The following is a 25,781-nucleotide window of genomic DNA, read 5'->3' on the forward strand; positions in this document are numbered from 1 at the left end:
CCTTAAAGTAACTATTATCCATATACATGTTTTAATTATCATTTTTATACACATCTCTGAAGTATTAAAAACTGTCACTTAGTGCTTCCAAGAATAAAGGTTTTGACACCACAATATATTATCTTCAATCTGTCTGTCTTTGTTACTTTCTAATCCCTGTGGCTTTTCACCACTCTCTGGGAAAACTCTGAATATTGTATTCAATGAGACTTAGTTCTCAATGCAATTTCTACTCTATACTCTCTCCCTAGATAATTTTTATCCACATATGTGGCTATACCAACTAAATACTGAGAAATCATTAATTTGTAACTTAAGTTTCTCTTATGCGTTCATGACTCTACCGAATATATTCTAATTGTTCAAATGCATCTCCAAAATCCTATATACTAAGAAGATTCAGGACCTCTCCCCGAAAAACTTAGTTTTCTTTTCAGTATTCTCACTTTGTGAGGTTTTTCTCTACATTTTATTCTTGACCACTTCTTTATTATCCCACTCTATTCTATCAGTTTCTGAGTTTTTTTAATTGTCTTCCCTATAGTACTTGAATTTGGTCCTGTCTCTCTGTCTTTATTGTCACCCACCACTCACTTTGCCCAAATTTATGGCATTTCTCAACTGGCCATGCTTCAGAAGTTTCCTTAGTGGTCTCCAGCACCTGCTTATGTAAGCAGCCACTCTCACTTACCAGCTAAACTCTTTGATAGATTACTTGTACTCTTAAACAAAAAAAGCAAGATATTAATAATAGCCTAGGACTCTGAATTCTACCACATTAGCCTCAATTCTCATACTTTCCCTTAACTTGCTTTATTTCAGTCTTACTGAACTTTCAGTCTATGTTCTGTTCCTTTCTATCTCACAGTTTAAGCATGTGCCATTCTTCTACTTACCCTAAGTTTTCATTTTCTTTGCTAATGCTTATGAGATCTTCTTCAGGTAAGCATTTTTATAGCTTTATATATTACTATTTTAGGATTATATGTTTGATGTGCTCTGATATGTTGCCTTTCCCAAGATGTAATAAGCTATTACATCCCACGTTTTATTGTCACTTGTGACTTTTATTCTCATCCCTTTAGGAGAAATGGCCTTTATTTGAAAAATACAATTTGAAAGCTTCTAATAACAGTGTATCTTAAAATTTTTAGAAATTTTTATGATTTTTTCCTTTATAATTTATTTACATTGTTCTGTCAATTTCTATTGTACAGCAAAGTGACCCAGTCATATATACATATATATTTATATACATTCTTTTTCTCACATTATCCTCCATCATGTTCCATCACAAGTGACTGGGATAGAGTCTCTGTGCTATAGAGTAGCATCTCACTGTTTATCCACTCCAGATGTAACAGTTTGCATTTATTTACCCCAGAATCCCAGTTCATCCCAATTCCTCCTCTTCCCCTACCCTTTGGCAACCAAAGTCTATTCTCCAAGTCCATGAGTTTCTCTTCTGTAGAAAAGTTCATTCCTGCCATATGTTAAATTCCATATATGTGATATTATATGGCATTTCTCTTTCACATAGTATGAGTCTATAGTTCCATACATTTTGCTACAATTGGCATTATTCTGACCTTTTTTGTGGCTGAGTAATATTACATTGTGTATATATACCACATATTCTTAATCCTTTCATCTGTTGATAGACATTTTGTTTGTTTCCATGTCTTGGCTATTGTGAATAATGCTTCAATGAATATATGGGTGCATGTATCATTTTCAAAGAAAGTTCTGTCCAGATATATGCCCAAAAGTGGGATATCTGGGTCATATGGTAGTTCTATACTTAGTTTCTGAAGTATCTCCATACTGTTCTCCATAGTGGTTGTAACAGTGCATGCCAGTGGGCAAAGAGTCTGGGGTAAATAAATGCAAATTATTGCATTTGCAGTGGATAAGACCCTACTGTTTTCCCTTGCTGAATGGTAGTTGGTATTTTGTGGAAGGAATATTTTAGATCAAGATCCTTAGAACCAGATTCCACAATTGCTATTGATGTGACTTTTGATGAGGGTTTTCTAGAGAAATGAAATGAAAGAAGCAAGATAGTGCAAGATAGTGCAGAGGGAAAATATAGTCTCAGATGGAGCATAAATCATACTATTGTTTATTCCACTTTGAAGTAAGTCACTTTGCTTCCATGTCAATCATTGGCAGAATTACCATTTGCATGAGAGATATTAACCTCCTAGATAAGGATAATTCAATATATCCAAAGGCCTAATTTTTTCAGAATAGGGGACATTTTTAGAGAAATTAGTAGCCAAGACTTATAGAATTCCTTAAAGAAGAGCATGTCAGGTATAGTCTGGTGCAGTCTTACAAGCCGGTCTCACTGAATTTACAATTTCTATCCTTGGTTTTCCTGCATGTTTTCTACCTTGGCAGAGACCACCTCAGACCTGTGAATCACCAGACTTTTCCATGGAGCAGCCATACTCTCATTAATATGCATATCCTCATTAATACCCATAATTAGTTTGGAAAAATTGATGTCAAGGACAATGATAATACCATGTACTCTACTGTCTAAACAACATGTATAAAATCCAATGTCCTGAATTTTATTGTCCTATTGAGTATTTCCTTTAGTGACTTCTATTAGTACCACAGGCTTTGATATCAACCTTCTCTAAAAGGCAGGCCCTTTTGTAAAGTGAGGTGCATAGATTCATATAACTATGAGCTGGAAAGGCTCAAAGGAGCAAAAGGGCTAAGTGGTTAGTATTGAAAATATGTACTAAAACCCCTAGAGGTTCTAAAGAGATGTCTTGGAGGCTACTATTATGAAACTTGGAGGGAAAAAAAGATGGGATTTTACATCCCCATATTAATTCCATAATTCAGTTAAAACATCTTACATTTTCTTTACTTGTTGTGTAAAGTGTCATCGTGGGGGAAAATATTCTGTAGTTTCAAAATTTTGGAAATTGCTAATCTGATTAAATACCTTGAGTTACAGATTAAGAAATAGGTCTATAAGGGAGTTGCCTATTCAAGTCCAGCAAATTACTAGTTTGAGGTTTCCTCAGGCAATGTGCAACTATTCAAATCTTCAAGTCATTCTTAGGCTTACCTTCTTCTAAGGCTGGGTAAAGGTCTATATCATGTCACCAGGTGTAAGCCACTATATTATTATTTTTATTATCATCATATATATTTCTATTTTTATTATAAGCAGCAGAGCCCTTGTTGATCATATTCACATATGGCAGAGTATTTTGATCTTATTCAAAATCTAGTGGTAGATTACTTTGATTAATACATTAAATAAGGACAATATTAAGATTATTGGTGGCCCAATTTGCTACATATCATAAAGAGGGAATTTGGGAGTTCCCATAATTGCTCAGCAGGAATGAATCAAAAGTATTCATGAGGATGCAGCCTCAGTCCCTGGCCTCAATTAAGTGTTGGGGATCCAACATCACCATGAGCTTTGTTGTAGGTCACAGACATGGCTCAGATCCCACTTTGCTGTTGCTGTGGTATAGGCTGGCAGTTGCAGCTCCAATTTGACCCCTATCCTAGGATTCTATATGCCATGAGTGTGGCCCTGAAAGCAAAAAGAAAGAAAAAAGAGGCAATCCAGGTATATGTTTGACAGGAAAAGTAAATGCTGTGAATGGATATGTTAAAGTGCTGTTCACACTATTATAACTCTTTCTTTCCATAGAAGAGACAAAAAAAGATTACAGCATAATGAATATTTGTAGAATAAACGAATGCATAGATACCAGACATACTGTAGATAGCCAAATATTTGTTGAAACTTCTAGATGTTTCTAGAAGTGTTTGGAGATGAGATTACATCTGAGTGAGGCCTTTAAATAATGATTAGGATTTGGCAGGAAAGATGGGAAGGCAACTCAGGAAAGAAGAAAAACACTGATAAGGAACAAAACAGGAAAAGAATTCAATATGAAAGTTAAGTGTAACTGAAGTGTATCTCTATGGGCATGTGGAGGGGGGTGGAAAGTGACAGAAAAACATACTGCATAGGCAGTGAAATTTATCAGATTTTTTTTCTTTTTAGGTTCACATTCACTGCATATGGAAGTTCCCAGGCTAGGGGGTGAATCAAAGCTACAGCTTCTGGCCTGTGCCACAGCTACAGCAACATAGGATCCAAGATGCATCTTCAACCTACACAATAGTTCATGACAATACCAGATCCCTAAGCCACTGAGAGAGGTCAGGGATTGAACACACATCCTCACAGATACTAGTCAGATTCATTTCCACTGTCCCACAATGTGAACTCCATTAGAAAATTTTAAGTGATGGAGCAATAAGTTCTGATATTTCCTTTGTGTGGTAAATTTATTGATAAATAGACTATTGAAGACCCTACCTACTTTAGAATTTTGGAATGCTATATTTTTTAACTTTCCTGGAATTAGTAGAATAATGAAGGAGATAATGATGCTCAACTTATTTCCTCCTCCATCACAACCACTAGCCCTAGCTCCAATGCAGCCACTTGGTGGTATTTTCCCTTTCCTGAACACTTCTTGTGGGGATGGTGGTGGATAAGGATAGGTGTATAAAGATAAGGTGGTTGGTAGGACCTCCTGAGGGGACATATTGCAGCCATCCTCAAAACATTTTAAGAGCAATCATAGTTCCCCAACAAAAAAAAATGATACACAATGCATTTTTTTTTCTCCAGCTGTACATGATTTGAATTCAATACAAACTAGCCACTTCGTGACCCTCGCCTGGGTAATGGTATTTACAGATACCCGCCTGGCCTTTCTTTAACCTAGCAACAACCGTATAAATCACAGTTTCCCTATTTGCACAAAGTCTATCGGGAGTCCTAGTGCTTGTTGATTTTGACGGAAACCATGTCCAGGAAGGATATGTGGTACTAAGTTTCTAATCCATAGTGTGCAGGATGAGAATTTCTTTAGCACTAATGGATTCTACAAACAAAAGTGTTCCCTACTCATCTGGTAAATCAGCCTAGGTTCAAAACCATATTTCTAAGACCTCTTTTAAAAACACAAAAACTGGGCCTGTTGACCTGTTCCCGTGATCCTTAAGAAAATTAACCTGTAGTAGTTTATAAGCCTGTCTGCTATTATCACAAAGCCTGCATTTGCAGGATCCACAGCATCATTACACTGCTAGGAAGTCCTGGGATTTGAAGACTAGGAAGAGATGAGGGAAAGGAAGAAAATTTACTGGCTCGGACACAGACATTTGGGCTTATAATCTACAAATAATTTTACCCTATCTATATACATATTACCTTTACTCTTGGTATTAGAGGAAGTAAAAAAATGGCTATTTTGTTGCTCTCATGGTGTAGAAAAAATGGGTCCTCACTGGATTGTAAATTAGGCTAGATTTATAGAGGTTCATCTTTTGCTTTGGTTTGTCCATTTTATTCCTTGATTTATTCTGGTCCACAATATTGGAAAACTGCTCAATTCCCAAGTGGAATTTAGAAATTTCAGAAAACCTCTCTAGACAAAAGGGCTAATGTAGATTGCCTTGCCTTGAAAGGAATGAAAGAGATCATTAGCAATGTTTATTTTTCAGCTGTACAAACCTCACTTATGGTTAAATTAAAAAATGAACTATTCTCTTTCTTTTAACATAGGATATTGGATCATATGTTAAAAGAAAAGATGAGACTTCTTTATGAATTAACTTTGTCCCTTCTTGGAAACTACTGGATTTTTTTTCCCCTGAAGAAGCTACTTCCTACGAGGAGAGAGTTGTGTTTCCCTTTCTATATTTGCCTTTTTGTAACCTCTTCTGTTGTCTGGAAAAGAGATCTCTATGTTGTCTTTAGGGAGTCTGGGATTGGGATTTATTCTTCTATTTGGTTATAATAAACCCTAATACAACTTTCCCCTTGCACAGAGCAGTGAGGAGTGCAATAACAGTCTATTGAAATGAGGAGAAAATAAAGCTTTGGGACCAAGAGGTGACTTGAAAAAATCCATTAGAGAACTAAAGACAAGGATTTTTCTCTCAAGTGTGTATGACTCTGCTTCCTCTCTTTTCCATGTGCCATGCCTATTTTATGTCCACTAGTGAAATAGGGTTTAGATTCCTTTAATTTCCATAATTCTTTCCATACTTGGAAGGATGTGAAGCTTCCCTCCAAGCCACTGGACCTTGCCCAATCTGGACCTTGGAAAGCTGAGAGTCCCTTTTTATGAAGTACTTCTTGGGTGTTAGTGAAATTTTTCTAGCTTCCATCATAACTGCCTATTCCATCCTTTGGTATGATAGATAACAGGTTGTGTGGGTGGTCACAATTTTCTCCCTGAGAAACATTGGGAAGTACAGATGGAGAGAGCTTGATACTTAGAGGAGTATGGAAACGATGTCAAGAAGTTGAGATGGGTAGACCCCACATTCACATGTTCAAAGATATCAGAGACAGTAAGCTAGGAGATTGATTCCTTTGATAAAAGATATGTGGTGGCTGATGAGGTCATAAATAAGGAGACTGTGGAAGAAGGTGGGATATCATGTTTTGATTTGGGACTAACAGTAGCATCATGTGTAAGCATTCCCCAATGTATGTGTGTGATGGGGGGAGAAGAATGATGAGAACTGTCTGAGTAAAATAGGGACTTGATATCTGTCACAATTAAAGCCTCCCCACATTGCTAGTTCAACAAGCCAATTATCACTCCTACTTTCCTATCATATTCCTTATTTCTAACACTTCTCAGAAGGTTGAATTTTCTAAACTTTTGCTTTTTACCTGCTATTCATTTTCACTGAATGGCTCTGATTGTAGCAGGAGAGATTGCTATGTAATAGCCCATATTTAGTGACAGAAACACATTGAGCACAATTGGGGCAGGTAAAAAAATGAGGAGGAAAGTCATAATATAAACATGTGATTCTAGAGTTATTGCTGTCTTCCACTTACATAACTGGAGAGGTATCCACAAAGAAAAATAAACATGAAATTCTAGATATGTGCTCATATGATAATTGAAATATGCTTAGGATGAGAGTCTGTATATAGCTGAGTCCTGAATCTAACTCTGTTAAATATACCAAGAATGTTCAAATAAGTTTGATAGAGCAATTGTCCTCCCATCCCAGTTGTATCTCCAGAATTTCTGAGCAGTGATGTGGCAGTTCACAATGCAAAGGGCATTTAGATTCTATAGTACTTTAAGGCATTATGATCACAAATGTAGTTGAAGCCAGAGAACACATTAGTTTATTACATTCTGAAGTATGTCCCCATGGCCTGAAGCCAGGTCTGGAGTAGCTCCCACCACCTCAAAAAGCCAAATACTGGTTCTGAATTCTCCCCTTCAGACTCCTCCTCTTCCTCTTCCTCCATCTTATCACCAACCTGCTGCATTATTTGTTCCTCACCCTGGAAATGTTCTTTGTTCTTGTAATCTTCATCCTCTTCCTGATCCTTTGGTGCCTGTCCATAATCCATATTTTGGACTGTCTGCTGTTTGAATGAAAACATTTGGGGAATGGAAATTAGAGGCTTCAGAAAGGCCTGCACTGAAACTTCTCGATTAAGTTCTGTAGAAGGAAACTGCACTGCCTTGTGGATATGCTCATTATTATTAGATATTTGAATCCTCTCCACAGGGTAATTTGGGTGATTCACACTGTCTCTCTGGGACTTGTACATATGCCTTTTACGTGGCTTCACTTTGGTTCTTTGTCTTCTCCATGATGCCTTGTACCTTGTATTGTTAGCTCCAAACTTTCTCACATTAGTCTGTCTTTGGCCTGATGTGCTACTGTACAGAGTGCATCTTTTGGACTTGGCTAAGTTAGAAGATCGGGAGGTCTTGTTAGCACATTTTCTTGAGTTGGTAGAGGACTTAAAATCTTCATTGTTGATGAAGACTTTGGGCATGTCCCTGGAATGAGTACCGGTGTTAATTGTGAACTTGCCTCCGGCTGTGGTTTTACTGGTCACAATAACCCTTGTTGGAGTTGAGGACCAGGTACATCTCCATGGGTTGGAGCCCTTCAGTTTTAACTGGATCATATTCCTGTTTTTTTCCAGACATGTAGTTTGCAAGCTGGAATTTCGGTATCTTGGGCCTCTCAGGAAAACAGAGGGCCGATGATGAGAGTGGCGGTCATATACTACAAATTCTGCCATGAAGAATGTGATACCAACATGCCTGGCAAACAGTCTGCGTGAAATATCCAGGTGACTCCAGTGGTTTGGGAGGGCTTGTGGTCCTCTACACCGCCTCATGGCTACTCCAGTCAAGTGTCTTGTCTAGGGAGGTTTAGGGGGGAGTGGTTGCCATGACATCTCTGCTTTGTGACTTCACTAAAGCAATAAACAGAAATCACTAAAGAAATAAACAGACCTTTGCCTCCTGGGAATTTAGGAAGAGACAGGGCAGTGGATTAAAAGAAGATTATAGATTTTTTTATGGTGGATAGATTTTTTTATGTGCTTATTTTCCCCTACCACTTTCTGTATAAAGAGATAATTTTATACACACTATACTATAGTCTTCCTGGGTTGAAATTACCTCTGCAATAGGAAGAAACTCTAGGTGCACTGAAGCTCTTGGGAAACATTAAGAATCTGTGAAGATTCTTAGTGTAAGTATAAAAGAGTCCTTTTCCAGTTTATTTTCCTTGTAGGATATATATAAGCAGAGGATATTGAAAACATCTTTTAAAGAGGAAGTGAATGTGGTTGTATGATAGGACTGCCATAAAAAAGCAATACATACTGGGTAACATTAATAAATCTTCTCTCACTGTTTTGAAGATCAAGATAGTGATCAAAATATTGGCAGATTTTTTAACTTCCAAGTCCTCTTTGATCACATCTTTATATTGTCTCTCTTCTAGTATCCTATTTTTATAAAACTAGTCATGTTGCATTAGGAGTCACTCTAATAATTTTATTGTAAGCTAACTCCCTCTTTAAAGGACCAATTTCCAAATATGTACAGGAAGAACTTATAACTTAATCACATAATATAAGGTACTAAGAGTTAGTGCTTCAGCATATGAATATTGAGATATTTAATTTGCAAAATTTATGTATTAAAAAAATTATTGCAGTATAGTTGACTTAAAATGTTAATTAGTTTCAGGTGTACAGTGAACTGAATCAGTTATACACTTACATGTATATACCCATTCCCTTTCAGATTATTTTCCATTCTAAGTTATTATAGAGAATTTAATTGTGTTTCCTGTTCTATGCAGTAGGTTCTTGTTCATTATTATTATTATTATTATTACTGTTATTATTATTATTATTAGTCTTTTGTTTTTTATGGCCTTACCCATGGCCTGTGGAGTTTCCCAGGCTAAGGGTCCAATCAGAGCTGTTGCTGCTGGCACATGCTGGAGCCACAGCAATGCCAGATTTGAGTCATGTCTGCTACCTACACCACTGCTCATAGCAGTGCTGGATCCTGAACCTACTGAGTGAGGCCAGGGATCGAATCCACAACCTCATGGTTCCTAATCAGATTCATTTTTGCTGCACCATGACAGAAACTCCCTTGTTCATTTTTTAATTTGATTTATTTATTTATTTTTATTTTTTGTTGTTTTTCCCTGATACAATTTTTTTTTACTGTACAGCATGGTGACCCAGTTACATATACATGTATACATTCTTTTTCTTCCATTATCATACTCCATCATAAGTAATTAGACATAGTTCTCAGTGCTACACAGCAGGATCTCATTGCTAATCCATTCCAAAAGCAAAAGTTTGCATCTATTAACCCCAAGCTCCCAGTACATCACTCCCTCCCACTCCCCTAGGCAAACAAAAGTCTATTCTCCAAGTCCATGATTTTCTTTTCTGTGGAAAGCTTCATTTGTGCTGTATATTAGATACCAGATATAAGTGATATTATATGGTATTTTTCTTTTTCTGACTTACTTCAATCAATATGAGAGTCTCTTGTTCCATCCATATTGCTGAAAATGGCATTATTTGTTCTTTTTAATGGCTGAGTACTATTCCACCGTGTATATATACCACATCTTCTTAATCAAATCATCTGTTGATTGACATGTGGGTTATTTCCATGTCTTGGCTATTGTGAATAGTGCTGCAATGAACATGCGGTGCAAGTATGTATTTTTAAGAAACGTTTTGCCCAGATATATGCCCAAGAGTGGGACTGCGGGGTCATATGGTAGTTCTATGCATAGTTTTCCAAGGTACCTCCAAACTGTTCAACTTAGTGGTTGCACCAGCTTACATTCCCATCAAGCGTACAGGAGGGTTCCTTTTCTCCACAACCCCTCCAATATTTGTTATTTGTGGACTTCTTAATGATGGCCATTCTGACTGGTGTGAGGTGGTATCTCATGGTTGTTTTGATTCACACTTCTCTAAATATCAGGGATTGTTTAATGTGCTTGTTGGCCATCTGTATATCTTCCTTGGAGAACAGTCTATTCAGGTCTTTTGCCCATTTTTCCATTGGATGTTTGGCTTTTTTGCTGTTGGGTTGTAGAAGTTGTTTATATATTCTAGAGGTTAAGCCCTTATCCTTGGATTGTTTGAAACTATTTTCTCCCATTCTGTCAGTTGACTTTTTGGTTTTTATTTTTTGTTTCCTTTGATACTCCTTCACACTCCCCTTCTATTTTAAATGATATTCTTGCTGGATAGAGTATTCTAGGTTGCATAGTTTTTCCTTTTAGCACTTTAAATATCTCTTGCCATTCCCTCCTGGCCTGTAGAGTTTCTCTAGAGAAATCAGCTGATAACCTTATGGGGGTTCCCTTGTAGGGAACATTTTGCTTTTCTCTTGCTGCCTTTGGGATCTTCTCTTTATCACTAACTTTTGCCATTTTTGTTATAATGTGTCTTGGTGTGGGTCTATTTGGGTTCAACTTGTTTGGAACTCTCTGTGCTTCCTGTATCCTGAACTCAGTATCCTTTAGATTTGGGAAGTTTCCATCGATAATTTCTTCAAATATATTTTCCATCCCCTTATCTTTTTCTACTCCTTCTGGAATTCCTATTATGCAAAGATTGGCCTGCTTTATGTTATCCCATAAAGGTCTCTTATATTGCTTTCCAGTTTTTTGATTTGGTTTTCTGTCTGCTGACCTGATTGGGTGATTTCCATTATTCTGTCTTCCATATCACTGATTCGTTCTTCTGCATTATTCCTTCTGGTTTTTACTGCCCTTAGCTCAGTTTGTATCTCTGCCAATGAGTGTTCTAGTTTTTCTTGGCTCCTCCTTATATGTTCTAGTTCCTTTCTGAGGGTGTCTGCATTTCTGTTCCTATCTTCTCTTTAATTCGTTCAGTATTTTCCCTGTTTCCCTTTTGAACTCCATGTCCATCAGACTGCAGAGGTCTGTTTCATTCTTGACTGTTTTAGGTGAGTTCTCCTGTTGGTTTGACTGGGGGTGGTTTCTCAGCTTCTTCATCTTGCTCGTTGTTTTCTTTTTCTTGGTGGATTTGCACTCCCTGTGGCCAGGCAGGGTTTTCCTTGGCCCTGCTGTGGAATATTTCCTGGGGGCTGGTGTTGTTGGTCGTCTTCTTTGAGGCAGTGTGCGTTTTCCTGAGGGTGGGCAGGGCTGAGACGGTCTCTCTGAAGCAAAGGAGGACTTCCTGAGGGCAGACAGGACTGGGAGGTATGCACTGTGATAGAAGCAGATTTCACGCAGCTGGGCAGAGCTTGCTCTGGTGTTACTGGGCTATGGGGCTCTTCTAGGGGGCTGGCAGTGCTGGTTCGCTGTTCCACAGGAGTGCAGCACCCCCAAGGGTGGGAGCTGCCAGCTGGGCCACTGAGAACACAAGGGGCTCTTCCCCAGGGCAGCAGGGATTGGCAGGATCACACGACAATGGAGGCAGATTTGCATGGCCAGGCTGAGCTTGTGCTAGCTTGTCTGGGCTGCGGGCCTTTTATCAGGGGCTGGCGGTGCTGGGTGGTGCTCTGTGGGGGTGTAGCCCCTCCAGAGCGCAGGCAGGCCAGGGCAGGGAAAGCCCCTGCAGTGGTTGGCTTCCTGCAGATGGTGAGGCCAGCCCTCCAGGATGGCAGGCAGCCTCAGGTCCGCAGGTGCGCACAGGGGAGGGGGAGGGGGGATGCACTGGGAAGCACAGCTTTCTGATAGCTGGTGGGCCAGTGAGCTCGCTGTGGTGTGGGGAGAATTCTATGGCAACCCACCCCTCCTCCTCTTCCCTCCCCAACCCTGGCACCTTGTCTCTCCTGAAGATCCAGCTCTTCTCCCAGGTTCCCTCTGATGTGGCTTTCCACTTCCCTGCCCTTAGCGTATTGCTCCTTCCCCCTTGCTACGCTCTGCTTCCTAGTCTCCCAGGCAGTCTCTGCCCCATCAAACTTTTCAGACCAGTTCCTCCACCTCCCAAGCAGTCTCCACACCACCCACCCCAGCTCGTTCTTGGGGAATAACCTCTGGAGCCAAGTCTGGGTGCCCAGCCCCCACCGAAGCATCTCGGCTTTTGATGACTGTGCCAGTAGTTCAGATGATCTCTTCAGTTCTCACTCTGCTCTTCAGAACTCAGACTTACTGCTGCTCTCTTCTCTGTATCTGGAGATCCCTCCAACTTAGTTGATCTTTCCCTTGAGTAGGTGACTTTCCAGGGTGTGGGATCCCTTTCTCCTGCTAAGTTCCCTTTCAGGAGCACCCATTCAACTCTGATTCCCCTTCTCTCACCCTCCTCTTTACTCATTTTACCCAGTTATGTCATGAGTTTCTTGCTGTTATTGGAGTTTAGGTTCTTCGGCCAGCAATTAATTGCTATTCTGTGCAAGTCGTTTAATCTATAGATGTGTTTTGTTGTTGTTGTTGTGTTTGTTGGAGAGGGTGAGTGTGTCCCCCTTCTCTTCTGCCACCTTGCCCTTTTGCCATCTATGTTTGTCTTTTCTTCCTTTCATTTTTGCTTGGATGGTTTCCTTTTATTTTGTGCTTGAGTGTTTTCTTTTCAGTTTTTGTGAATGTTTTGTTTAGATTTGTGGTTTGCCCTGATTTTTTTTTTAGGTATGTTAGCACCTATTTACATCTGCTTGCAGTAGCCTGATAATCATATACGTTCACATACAACATTCAAAAAAATTTTTTTAATTAAAAACAGAATCTCAGAGAGGACAAGATGGCGGAGGAGTAGGAGGACACGCTCGCCCTCTCCCACAAACACAACAAAAAAAGCACATCTACAGAATAAATGACTCGCACAGAACAGCAGCCAATTGCTGGCAGAGGAACCTAAACTCCAATAACGGCAAGACATTCGTGACATTATTGGGCAGAATTGGAGAAAAGAGGAGAGTGAAAGAAGGTGAATCCCAGCGGGACGGGCGCTCCCGAAAGGGAACTGCGGAGGAGAAAGGGATCCCGCACTCTGGAAAGTCACCTACCGGCCGAAAGATCAAACGAACTGGAGGAATCTCCAGATGCAGAGAAGAGTGTAGCAGTAAGTTGGAATACAGAAAAGCTGATCAAGAACCGAACAGACCATCTGAACTACGGGCACAGTCACCAAAAATTGAGACGCCTAGGGGGGGCTGGGCACCGAGACCTCACCTCTGAAGGTTAATCCCTGAGAAAGGGCCGGGGGACGCCTGGGCGGGGGGGCTGGGCACCGAGACCTCGCCTCCGAAAGTTAGTCACCGAGAGGGGGCCGGGGGACGGCTGGGTGGGGGCTGGGCACCGAGACCTCGCCTCCGAAGGTTAATCCCTGAGAAAGGGGTGGGGGGCGCCACCTGGGTGGGGGCTGGGCACTGAGACCTTGGCTCCAGAGATTAGTCCCCAGGCTGGGGGGGCGGGGCAGAGCAGAAACTGCTTGGGAGGTCTCTAAACCATTTGACGGGGCAGAGACTGCCTGGGAGACTAGAAAACAAAGCTGTTGCAGAGGAAGGGAGCAATACTACAGGGGTGGGGAAGTGGAAAGCCACATCAGAGGGAACCTGGGAGAAGAGCCTGGTCTGCGCCCGTGCTGGGGAGGGGTGAAAAGAAGGGGTGGGTCCCCATAGAATACCCCCCACGCCACAGCAAGCTTACAGGCCCGCTAGCTAGCAGAAAGCTGTGCTTCCCAGTGCATTCCCTCCCCCCACCCCTGCCATGCCCTACGCTCTCACCGGACATGGGGCTGCCTGCCATCCAGGAGGGCTGGCCTCAACAATTGCCTGAAGCCTACCACTGCAGGGGCTGTCCCTGCACAGGTCTGCTTGCCCTTTGGAGGGGCTACACTTCCACAGAGCAGCACCAAACACCACCAGCCCCCGAGAAAAGGCCTGCATCCCAGAAAAGCTAGAACAAGCTTAGCCAGGCTGTGAATAGATCCGCCTAATTCTCGGACAGTTTTTCTGAGTCGGGTTGCCCCGGGGAGGAGCCTCTTTGGTTTCTAACGGCGCTGCTACCTGCCCAGCCCCCAGAGATGCTCTAGTGGACCAGCTGCATAGGACTGCCAGCTCCAGGCAGGACCCCCTGCAGCCCAGAAAAGCTGCAACAAGCCTGGCCGAGTTGGGAAAAGATCTCGGATGGTTTTTCTGAGTTGGGCTGACCTGGGGAGGAGCCTCTTGGGTCTCCAATGGCCCTACTACCCGCCCAAGCCCCCAGGGGGTGCCCCACTCCCGTGAAATAACTGCTCAGCACCACCAGCCCCCTGGAAGAGCCCCTGCAGCCCAGAAAAGCTGCAGCAAGCTCAGCCAGACTGTGAAAAGATCCGCCTACATTCTCAGGCTGTCCTTCTGAGTTGGGCTGCCCTAGGGAAGAGCCTCTTAGGTTCTCAGTGACCCAGATAGCTGCTCCAGCCCTCAGGGGGTCCTGCACTCCTGAGGAACAGCTGCCCAACACCGCCAACTCCCTGAAAGAACCCCACAGCTGAAAAACACCAGAGCAAGCTCTGCATGACCAAGTGAAATCTGCTACCATCGTGGTGTGGACCTTCCAGTCCTGTCTGCCCTCAGGAAGTCCTCCTTTGCTTCAAAGAAACACTGCTAGCCACATCAACACTCCAGAAAAGCCACACTCCCTCAATAAAGATTGACCAACAACGCCAGCCCTCAGGAGATATTCCACGGCAGTGACAAGGCAAACACTGCCCGATAACGGAGAGTACAACCTCCTCAGGAGAAAGAAAACAACAAGCAAGATGAAGAAGCTGAGAAACCACCCCCAGTCAAACCAACAGGAGAACTCACCTAAAACAGTCAAGAATGAAACAGACCTCTGCAGTCTGATGGACATGGAGTTCAAAAGGGAAACAGGGAAAATACTGAACGAATTAAAGAGAAGATAGGAACAGAAATGCAGACACCCTCAGAAAGGAACTAGAACATATAAGGAGGAGCCAAGAAAAACTAGAACACTCATTGGCAGAGATGCAAACTGAGCTAAGGGCAGTAAAAACCAGAATGAATAATGCAGAAGAACAAATCAGTGATATGGAAGATAGAATAATGGAAATCACTCCATCCGGTCAACAGACAGAAAACCAAATCAAAAAACTGGAAAGCAATATAAGAGACCTATGGGATAATATAAAGCAGGCCGATTTACACATAATAGGAATTCCAGAAGTAGTAGAAAAAGATAAGGGGATGGAAAATATATTTGAAGAAATTATTGCTGGAAACTTCCCAAATCTAAAGGATACTGGATTCAAGATACAAGAAGCACAGAGGGCCCAAAACAAACTGAACCCAAACAGACCCACACCAAGACACATCATAATAAAAATGGCAAAAGTTAGTGATAAAGAGAGGATCCTAAAGGCAGCAAGAGAAAAGCAAAATGTTCCCTACAAGGGAACCCCCATAAGGTTATCAGCTGATTTCTCTACAGAAACACTACAGGCCTGGAGGGAATGGCAAGAGATATTTAAAGTGCTCAAAGGAAAAACTATGCAACCTAGAATACTCTATCCAGCAAGAATATCATTTAAAATAGAACGGGAAATAAAATTTTTTTCCAACAAACAAGAACTTAAGGAATACAGCAACACAAAACCCAGGTTAAAGGAAATATTGAAAGGGCTTCTCTAAACCAAAAAGAAAGGAAGGAAAGGGAAGAAAAAAAAAGAAAAAAAAAGAAGAAGAGGACGAACTAGGACTGAGGAAACTGCAATCAGAGAGCAGTCACTCAAATAAGCCAGCATACATATTGCTTATTTGAGTGACTGCTCTCTGATTAATCATGAACATGCTTCAAACAAAATAAAATTAAAAAGAAAAAAATAAAAGAGGGTCATCAAAACCATAAAATTGGGCAAGGGATGTCAGGAAGTAAATAACCCTTTTTGTTTATATGCATGTCTCTCTTCTTAATTTTAATATAGTAATGAAGTGTTTGAACTTACAGGACCATCAGGCTAAAACACACAATTATGGGGTTAGCATACTTAAAAAACAGGGCAACCACAAGCCAAAACCAAATATTGCATTTGCAAAAAAGGAAAAAAAAATACACTCAAGCAGATAATAACAGGAGACCATCCAACCAAAAAAAAAAAAAAAAAAAAAAAAAAAAGAAGAATGGAGAACCATAGAATCAACTGGAACACGAGGTTCAAATGGCAATAAATAATCATCTATCAATTATCACCTTAAATGGCAATGGACTGAATGCCCCAATCAAAAGACACAGAGTGGCTGAGTAGATAAAAAGGCAAAAACCTTCAATATGCTGCCTACAAGAAACTCACCTTAGGACAAAAGATACATATAGATTGAAAGGGAAAGGATGGGGAAAAATATTTCACGCCAATAGACATGACAGAAAAGCAGGAGTCGCAACACTCATATCAGACAAAATAGACTTTAAAACAAAAGACATAAAGAAAGACAAAGAAGGACACTATTTAATGATTAAGGGATCCATCCAAGGAGAGGATGTTACTATCATCAACATATATGCCCCAAACATAGGAGCACCCGGATACATACAACAAATATTAACAGACATAAAGGGAGATATTGATGAGAATACAATCATAGTAGGAGACCTAAATACCCCCCTTCACATCAATGGACAGATCCTCTAGACAGAAAACCAATAAAGCAACAGACATCCTAAAGGAAACAATAGAAAAGTTAGACTTCATTGATATCTTCAGGACACTACATCCAAAAAAATCAGAATACACATTCTTCTCAAATGCTCATGGAACATTCTCAAGAATCGACCACATATTGGGACACAAAGCGAATCTCAATAAATTTAGGTGCATAGAAATTATCCCAAGTATCTTCTCTGACCACAACACCATGAAATTAGAAATCAACCATGGGAAAAGCAAAGAGAAAAAACCTACTCCATGGAGACTACACAACATGCTACTAAAAAACCAATGGGTCAATGAGGAAATCAAGAAGGACATTAAAAACTACCTTGAAACAAATGATAATGAAGACACAACCTCTCAAAATCTATGGGATGCTGCGAAAGCAGTGCTCAGAGGGAAATGTATAGCAATACAGGCCTTTCTCAAAAAAGAAGAAAGATCCCAAATGGACAACTTAACCGTCCACCTAAACGAATTAGAAAAAGAAGAACAAAAAAGTCCTAAAGTCAGCAGAAGGAAGGAAATTATAAAGATGAAAGAAAAAATCAATAAAATAGAGACTCAAAAAACAATAGAGAAAATTAATAAAACCAAGAGCTGGTTCTTTGAAAAGGTAAACAAAATTGACAAACCCCTGGCCAGACTCACTAAAAAGAGGAGAGAAAGAACCCAAATCACCAAAATTATAAATGAAAAAGGAGAAATCACAACAGATACAGCAGAAATACAAAAAAACATAAGAGAATACGATGAACAACTGTATGCCAACAAGTTTGACAATCTGGAAGAAATGGACAATTTTCTAGAATCTTACAGCCTGCCAAAACTGAATCAAGCAGAAACAGACCAACTGAACAGACCCATCACTAGAAATGAAATTGAAGAACTCATAACAACACTCCCGACAAATAAAAGTCCAGGACCAGATGACTTCACAGGGGAATTCTATCAAACATATAAAGAGGAATTGGTGCCCATCCTCCTTAAACTCTTTCAAAAGGTTGAAGAAGAAGGAATACTCCCAAAGACATTCTATGAGGCCACCATCACCCTCATTCCAAAACCAGACACAGATACCACCAAAAAGGAAAACTATCGCCCAATATCATTGATGAATATAGATGCAAAAATTCTCAACAAAATCTTAGCCAACCGAATCCAACAACATATCAAAAAAATTATACACCATGACCAGGTTGGGTTCATCCCAGGTTCACAAGGATGGTTCAACATACGCAAATCAATCAGCATCATACACCACATTACCAAAAAAAAGTCAAAAATCATATGATCATCTCCAGAGACGCAGAAAAAGCATTTGACAAAGTTCAACATCCATTCATGATCAAGACCCTCGCCAACGTGGGTATAGAGGGAACATTCCTGAATATAATCAAAGCCATTTATGATAAACCCATAGCAAATATAATCCTCAATGGGGAAAAACTGAAAGCCTTCTCACTCAAATCTGGAACAAGACAGGGATGCCCACTCCCACCACTGCTCTTCAACATAGTTTTGGAAGTCCTAGCCACAGCAATTAGACAAACAAAAGAAATAAAAGGCATCAATATAGGAAGAGAAGAGATCAAACTGTCACTGTATGCAGATGACATGATGCTATACCTAGAAAACCCTAAGGACTCAACCCCAAAACTCCTTGAACTGATTAATAAATTCAGCAAAGTGGCAGGATATAAGATTAACATTCAGAATCAGTTGCATTTCTGTATACCAGCAATGAAACACTAGAAAAGGAATACAAAAATTTCCTTTTAAAATTGTTCCTCACAAAATCAAATACCTCGGAATAAACCTGACCAAGGAGTTAAAGGACCTATATAACGAGAACTATAAAACTTTAATCAAAGAAATTAAAGAAGTGGAAAGATATTCCATGTTCCTGGGTTGGAAAAATCAATATTGTGAAAATGGCCATCCTACCCAAAGCAATCTACAGATTCAATGCAATCCCTATCCAATTACCCATGACATTCTTCACAGAACTAGAACAAACAATCCAAACATTTATATGGAACCACAAAAGACCCAGAATTGCTAAAGCAATCCTGAGAAACAAAAACCAAGCAGGAGGCATAACTCTCCCAGACTTCAAGAAATAGTACAAAGCCACAGTCATCAAAACAGTGTGGTACTGGGATCAAAACAGACAGACAGACCAATGGAACAGAATAGAGAATCCGGAAATAAATCCTGACACCTATGGTCAATTAATCTTTGACAAGGGAGGCAAGAACATAAAATGGGGAAAAAAAGTCTATTCAGCAAGCATTGCTGGGAAACCTGGACAGCTGCATGCAAAGCAATGAGACTAGAACACACCCTCACACCATGCACAAAAACAAACTCATAATGGCTGAAAGACTTAAATAGAAGACAGGACACCATCAAACTCCTAGAAGAAAACGTAGGCAAAACCCTCTCTGACATCAACATCATGAATATTTTCTCAGGTCAGTCTCCCAAAGCAATAGACATTAGAGCAAAAATAAACCCATGGGACCTCATCAAACTGACAAGCTTGTGCACAGCAAAGGAAACCCAAAAGAAAACAAGAAGACAACTTACAGAATGGGAGAAAATAGTTTCAAATGATGCAACTGACAGGGGCTTAATCTCTAGAATATATAAGCAATTTATACAACTCAACAGCAAAAAAACCAATCAATCAATGGAAAAATGGGCAAAAGACCTGAATAGACATTTCTCCAAAGAAGATATACAGATGGCCAACAAACACATGAAAAAATGCTCAACATCGCTGATTATAAGAGAAATGCAAATCAAAACTACCATGAGATACCACCTCACACCAGTCACAATGGCTATCATTGAGAAGTCCACAAATAACAAGTGCTGGAAGGGCTGTGGAGAAAAGGGAACCCTCCTGCACTGTTGGTGGGAATGGAAACTGGTACAGCCACTTTGGAGAACAGTTTGGAGATACCTTAGAAATCTATACATAGAACTTCCATATGACCCTGCAATCCCACTCTTGGGATTCTATCCGGACAAAGCTCTACTTAAAAGAGACACATGCACCTGCATGTTCATTGCAGCACTATTCACAATAGCCAGGACATGGAAACAATCCAAATGTCCATCGACAGATGATGGGATTCGGAAGAGGTGGTATATATACACAATGGAATACTACTCAGCCATAAAAAAGGATGACATCATGCCATTTGCAGCAACATGGATGGAACTAGAGAATCTCATACTGAGAGAAATGAGCCAGAAAGACAAAGACAAATACCATATGACATCACTTATAACTGGAATCTAATATCCAGCACAAATGAACATCTCCTCAGAAGAGAAAATCATGGACTTGGAGAAGAGACTTGAGGTTGCCTGATAGGAGGGGGAGGGAGTGGGAGGGATCGGGAGCTTGGGTTTATCAGTCACAACCTAGAATAGATTTACAAGGAGATCCTGCTGAATAGCATTGAGAACTATGTCTAGATACTCATGTTGCAACAGAAGAAAGAGTGGGGGAAAATCTGTAATTGCAATGTATACATGTAAGGATAACCTGACCCCCTTGCTGTACAGTGGGAAAATTTAAAAAAAAAAAACAGAATGTATATTTTCTTATTTTCTCTCCCCATATTGTAAGATTTGTTGTATTTTTTATGTTTTTAAAACATCTTCATGTTTAGATCTGTATGCTGACCTATTTGATTGATTGCTTTCCAATTCTGGTTTTCTCCATTCTCTTTCTTACTTTTTTTTTTCTTTTTATCATTTATGGTAACCACTGCAGTATTTCTTTTAGAAAGTGTTTAGTATTGCTGTACTCTTTTAACTTTCGCTTGTTTAAGAACTTTCTTTTGTATTACCCAGTTATGTCGAGAGTTTCTCGCCCTTTTTGGAGGTTTAAATTCTTCTGCTAGCATTCAGTCAATATTCTGTGAGAGCTGTTCTACATATAGATGTGTTTTTTTTATGTGTTTGTGGGAGAGGGTGAGTGCAACCTCTTACTCCTCTGCCATCTTGCTCCACCCCCCCAGGGAGTTTCTTTCTATGCCAAATTTCTTGAGACTTTTTGTCAGAAATGTGTGTTAAATTATTTCAAAAGCTTTTTGTGCATGAATTGGGATGCTCATGAGGTTTTTATTTTTCAGTTTTGCTGGTGTAGTGTATCACTTTGATTAATTTGTGCATATTGAAGAATCCCTGCATCCCTGTGATAAATCCTACTTGATCATGGTGTAGGATCCTTTTCTGTATATCTGTATTCAGTTTGCTAATAATTTTGTTGGGGATTTTTGCATATCTGTGCATCAGTGATATAGGCTTATAATTTTCTTTTATGTAATAACCTTTTCTGGTTTTGGCATCAGGGTGTGGGTGACTCACAGAATGACCTTGGGAGTGTTCCTTCCTCTGAGTATTTTTTGGTAAAATTTTCAGAAGAGTAGGCATTAACTTTTAATTGAATGTTTGATAGAAATTCCCTGTGTTTTTGTTTTGGGGAAGTTTTTAGACCGCATTTTCAATTTCAGTACTTGTGATTGGTCTAATCATATTTTCAATTTCTTCCTAGTCCAGTCTTGGCAGTTTGTACCTTTGTAAGAATCTGTCCACTTTAGTCTAGGTTGCCTATTTTATTGGCAGACAATTGTTCACAGTAGTCTCTTTTGATGCTTTGTATTTCTATGGGACCAGTTGTAATTTCTCCTTTTTCATTTTTCATTTTATTGACATGAATTCTATCTCTTTTTTTTCATGATGGGTCTGGCTAAAGTTTTATTCCTTTTGTTGATCTTTTCAAATAACTAAATTTTGGTTTCATTGCTCTTTGTTGTTTTCTTAGTCTCTATTTCATTTGTTTCTGCTCTGATATTTTTCTTTGACTAATTTTTAATTTTTAGCTTTGTATGTTCTTCCTCCTCTAGATTTTTAGATGTAAGTTTAGGTTGTTTACTTGAGCTTTTTCTTGTTTCCTGAAATAAGATTTTATTTCTATGAATTTTCCTCTCAGAACTGCCTTAGCTAGCCCATAAGTTTTGGGTCATTGTATCATCATTGTCATTCTTCTCTAAGTGTCTTTTGAGTTCTTCGTGATTTCTTCAATGATCCATTGTTTGTTCACTGTCACAATGTTTAGCTTTCAATATTATGTGTTTCTTGCTGTTTTATCCTTATACTTGGTTCCTAGTGCCATAGCATTGCAGTCAGAGAAAACGCTTAAAATAATTTGAAATTTTAAAATTCACCCACCTTGTTCTGTGGCCCAAGATGCGATTTATCCTGGCAAATTTTCCATGCACCCTTAAAAATAATGTATTCCTACTGCTTTGGGTCAGAACATTGTATAAATATCAGCTGAGTCTATTTGGTCTAGTGTGTCATTTAAGGGCTGTGTTTCATTGCTGATTTTATGTCTGGATGATCTATACATTACTGTAAATGGGGTATTTAAGTCCCCAGTATTATTGGGTTGCCATCAACTTATTTTATGGCTGTCAGCAGTTACCTCATATATTGTGGTGCTCCTATGTTTGGTGGATATATATTTATATCTTCTTGGATTGATCCTTTTATCATTGTGTAGTGATCGCCTTGTCTTTGTGACCTTCTCTATTTTAAAGTCTGTTTTGTCCAATTTGCATATTTCTACTCCTGATTTCCTTCAATTTCCATAGGAATGGAATATCTTCTTCCATCCCCTCACTTTTAGTCTGTATGTTTCCTTAGGTTCAAAGTGGATGCCTCATAAACAGCATATATATGTGTCATTTTTGGTATCCATTCAGGCAGATAGTGTCTTTTCGTTGGAGTAGCTAATCCATTTACATTCAGTGTAATTATGGATAAATATGTATTTATTGCCATTTTGTTAATGGATTGGGGTTGTTACTTTGGTGGTTTTTGTTGTTATTTTTCCTCTTTTTTGGTCCTCACTTTTGATTTGATGACTAGTTTTAGCATTGTGTTTGGACTACTTTTTCTTTTTTATGTGTGCATCCATTCTAATTTTTTGGTTTGTGGTTCCAGTTAGATTTGGATGTAACCATGTCAGTGTGTACAGAGTTGTTTTGAGTTGCTGTTCTATTATTTTCAAATGCATTTCCAATGTTCTTAATTTGTCCTCTCTTCACGATTTGCTAGCTTTGATATCATATTTGTCAATGGGTGATTTTTTTTTGACCTACATATTACCTTTGACCTTAGCAGTGAGTTTTGTCATTTGCAGGTTTTTTTGTTTCTAATTTTGGCAATTTATTTTCTATCAGAGAAGTTTTTTTTAGTTGTTTTATAGCTGGTTTGGAGGTGCTGAATTCTGTTAGCTTTTGCTTGCCTGAAAAGCTAGGTATCTCTCTATCAAATCTGAATGAGAAACTTTCTATCTTGGTTCTAGGTTCTTCCCCTTCATCACTTTAAATATATATTGTCACTCTCTTCTAGCCTGCAGATTTTCTGCTGAAAAAAAAAAAAAATCAGCTGATACCTTCATCGGAGTTCCCTTGTGTTGGCATTTTCCCTTGTGGCTTTTAGTGGTGTTACCTTGCGTTTCATTTTTGTTAGTTTGGTCAGTATGTGTCTCACTGTGTTCCTCCTTGGGTTTATCCTGTATGGGAATCTCTGTACTTCCTCAACTTAAATGAGTGTTTCCTTTCTTATATTAGGGAAATTTTAAGCTATGACATCTTCAAATATATTCTCTGGCCCTTTCTTGCTCTCCTCGCCTTATGACACCTGTAAAATGGAAATCTTGGTACATTTAATGTTGTCCCAGATACCTGGGACTCTTCTTGTTCTTTCATTTTCTTTATTCCTTTCTGTGGCAGTGATTTCCACCACCGTTCTCCACCTCACTTATTGATTGTTCTGCCTTGGATATCCTGCTCTTGACTCTTCTAGTGCATTTTTACATCGTATATCATATGACCCATCTAAATTTGCTTGTTTTTTTTTAAGTCTTTAAGCTCTTTGTTAAATGTCTCTTGTAACCTCTTGATCTGTGCCTCCATATTTTCCAAGATCTGGATCATCTTTACTAGCATCGCTCGTAATTGGTTTTCACTAGGTTACCTATCTCCTCTTCATTAGTTGTTTCTGTGGTCTTTTGTCCTTTTCCTTTGTCTGAAAGCTATTTCTTTGTCATTTCATCATATCTAACATCATTAATCATTTAATGTCCCCCTAGGAGGCACGTAGATGCAGCAATGGCGCCTAGTCTTGGAATTCTCAGTAGTGGTTGCAGCTCATGTGTACCCAGGGAGTGGGCGGTTGTCCATGAGTACTGGCTGTGTGCCCAGGGAACAGGGAAGAAGAAGGGAGTCACCCCTGGCAAGCAGGCAAGCTCAGGACCCCCGGATGACCTCTCCTCCTTCCCCCAACCTGGGGCGTGGCAGGTGCAGGAACTGGGCCATTCCAGGGGCCGCTGCAAGTTGCTGTTTCACTTTGGGCACAACCTCTACTTCTGGAACGAAGTGATCGTCAAGGAGTATCAGCTTGGCCTCGCGGGTAAGGAGCTGCTTGCCTGGCGGGTGGGGGTGACGCTGGGGGGAGGGTGGGCATGGATGGCGGGCTGACCGCTCATCGCCTGAACGCCCGCTTTTCGTCCAGGATACAGGGCGTCCCGTTCCACGTCTGGTGGTGCCGGGATTGGGAACGGCGAGCCCCCCGGCCACAGGCAGCACCCCAGCAGCCTCACCTTCCTCCACTGGTTGTCTGACCACGACTGCCCAGGGTCTACCTGGGTGGCTGAGGTGGGTTCCCTCCAGCCCCCACTCAGCCGTGGCTATGAGGGTGTCCCCGGGCTCTTGGCCAAGGGGTCGGGGCTGGGCCACGCCTGCCCTGTGCTGCCTTGGCCTGTCTCCCCTCCCAGATCATGGGCGAGGACCTGTGGCCCCACCCACTGCCCTACTACCCGCGGGAGGGAGGAAGGCACCAGCCAGCGGGAGAGGTAACTGAAAGGAGAAGTCGGAGGGGAGCCCAGGGCAAGCCCTGGGCACTGAAAGGCGTGTCCTCCACAAGCTGGGACTCTGCTTGGGACAGCAAAGGGCGGGCCTGTGGCTCCAAGGCACCTGGGAGCGGGGCTGCTTCCTCGGCCTCCCACACAGGGCTGTGAGGATGATGGAGGGGCCTGGGCCACCACAGGGCACCCAGGCTACCAGGATGCAGACCCCCTGAGCTTTCAGTGGGAGTGACGGTCTCCCAAAGAGCACAGGCTCCTTGAGTACGTTTGTTGGGTCGACTGGCCGTTGTTCCCTGGCTTCAGGCCTCCTGCAACTGCTGCAGGGTGGCATCACTTGGGCCGCTCCCTCTGCACCCCAGCAGTACCGTCCCCCCCCCGACCTTGACTTCGGTCCACCAAGGCTCCCTCCCCAGCCTCTGCCCGCATGGCCAAAGCCCTGTGGTTCCCTGGGAGCTTGGCTCCCCTCTGCATCCACATCTGGGGCAGATGAGCAGGGTCTCCCTTGAATTTTCACAGCCAACCTTCAGGCTGCCAGGAGCAGCACCCAGTCCGGCCTGCACATGGCACAAGGCAACTTGGGCACAGGCCTCAAGACCAGGAAATGCTTTCCCAAAGGGCAGGATTCCCTGCCTGTTGTCCCCTTGTGTCCTGTTGTTGGAAAAAGCTGTTTCCCCTGCACTCCTTCCCCACCTCCACCCCCCTGAGGTGTTCGTTTTCCTGGGCGCTGTGTTCCCTTTTAGGGTGGGGGCATGTGTGTGAGTGTGCCTGTGTGTGTGCGCGTGGGGAGGGGGGTAATGTGTCCTGTGTGCTTGTGTG

Source organism: Sus scrofa, chromosome Y, assembly GCF_054392235.1.
Source record: "Sus scrofa isolate SSC_HxYL_T2T_F1_AM1 chromosome Y, Sscrofa_HxYL_maternal_Yorkshire_Landrace_v2.0, whole genome shotgun sequence".
NCBI lineage: Eukaryota > Metazoa > Chordata > Mammalia > Artiodactyla > Suidae > Sus > Sus scrofa.